This window comes from Hevea brasiliensis, unplaced genomic scaffold (genome assembly GCF_030052815.1).
Source record: "Hevea brasiliensis isolate MT/VB/25A 57/8 unplaced genomic scaffold, ASM3005281v1 Scaf23, whole genome shotgun sequence".
Lineage (NCBI taxonomy): Eukaryota > Viridiplantae > Streptophyta > Magnoliopsida > Malpighiales > Euphorbiaceae > Hevea > Hevea brasiliensis.
The window spans coordinates 105,804-107,500 of record NW_026614729.1 but is presented as its reverse complement, the minus strand read 5'-3'; positions in this window follow the sequence as shown (position 1 = coordinate 107,500).

Genomic DNA, 1,697 nt, shown 5'->3' with positions numbered 1-1,697 from the left:
GAACACGTACATAATCTTTTCTTGTTAAAGAAACCCGGTCTTTTTGGCTTGTTTTTTATGATCTCAAGTAGAAAGGTACTTTCCTCTGGGTTGAAGGGTAGCTACTTAATTATGGAATGACATATATAATGATGATGGTAGCTATCTGCCTTACCTCTGGTACATATTACATGAAGATGTATAGTAGTCCTTAAGAGATGATAGAGAAAGGTTTATCTAGCTAGTGTGGGAGTTTGGCAGACCACCCTGCTTTCTGACGCTTTCTCAACGGCCCTAGCCGCCCTTACGATTGCCAAATCTTCCTGGGTACGAAATGATGGGCCGAATAGAAAAGAAAGAGAACGGCCCTATAATACAAGTATAATACAAGAAGGATCGGATCTTTCCTGAGGTTCGGATTGCATCTCCCTTTCGCGTGGTTAAGGACTTTGCTGGGCATTGACTCCTAAATTCTTGTTGCGGTTGATGCCTTTTTTAGGCTCCCGGGAGCTTGAGATGAAAGAAGAGTTCCCACCTACGAAATCGGCTACATGCCTATGTTGAGCTATACCAGGAGTCGAGCTAACAGCATCGGAAGAGGGGAAGTGCTACCTTCTCGTTCGTTGCACCTTTAGAGGTTTATTTAGAGGAAGGAAGCTTCCACTATTTGATCAAAGGGTCGTTCATTAGCCCTACTAGTAAAGCACAGGAAAAAGAGGGATTGATTTCGACCTTAGCTTTAGCTAAACCGGAAAGAAAGAATGAAATGAAGGGAAAACTCCGAGCTAATCCGAGTAACGAGCGTAGAGTAATTCTAGGATCCGACCTAGGCTAACAGCTTTTCTAAGGAAGACGTGATATTCTAAGCTTGAAAGGAAGCCAGGAATGCTAGTGCGAGCTTTCAAGGAAGACTACATGGAACTTCGCTACCGGCTTCTCTCTCTTAGATAGTCAAATCTATAGCTCTAACCCTCCTCTCCTGTAAGTATTATTAGGGCGAGCATCTACAAACCTTAGAACCCCTGGTTAGTATCGCAGGAAGGTTAAGTAAGGAAGGAATTCTTTTTTATCATACCTTACCAAAACCAAATAAGGCTTTTAAGGGTAAAGGGAAAGAGACAGAGCCTATTGTAATGTAAAGGCGTCTACCCTCGCGAAGTTTCGGGAGGAAAGAAAGTCTTTGTGATGGTAATAGCTCTCTTCCTCCGATGAAGGGCAGGGGGGAAGCTCGACCATCCTATTACCTATTAATAAAATCCTCCTCTTCATCTTCAGACTCGTCGGCCTCATCCGACATCCACTCTTCGCATACAGGGTCCCCTCATCGGAAGGTCCGGGATACCCTGAAGCCCGGCCTCCCAAGGCAGCAACTGTCAAGGACCCGATCCATACCTCTTCAAAATGTTCCTGCTGCTCAAGCTGTGCAGCTCTCCCCTATAGCAGTAACTCTCCGGACTGATTCCTTTCCTCACTCAGATCCCATAGCTCGGTGCAAAACCCGGTGCCGTGTCCCATCTCCCGATGATAGAGACAGTACCGGGACCTTTTCTCATCACCATCCCTAAGCCGGACATCCGATAGAGGCAACTGTATCATGGGCTGGTAATTCATCTAGGTTTTTTCTCAGCCTCAGCTAACTTCCTAATAATGTTGGTTAGCGTCTGTCAAGGTAAGAAAGAGAAACATAAGAAGAAGAAGTAAGAAAGAGAAACATAAGA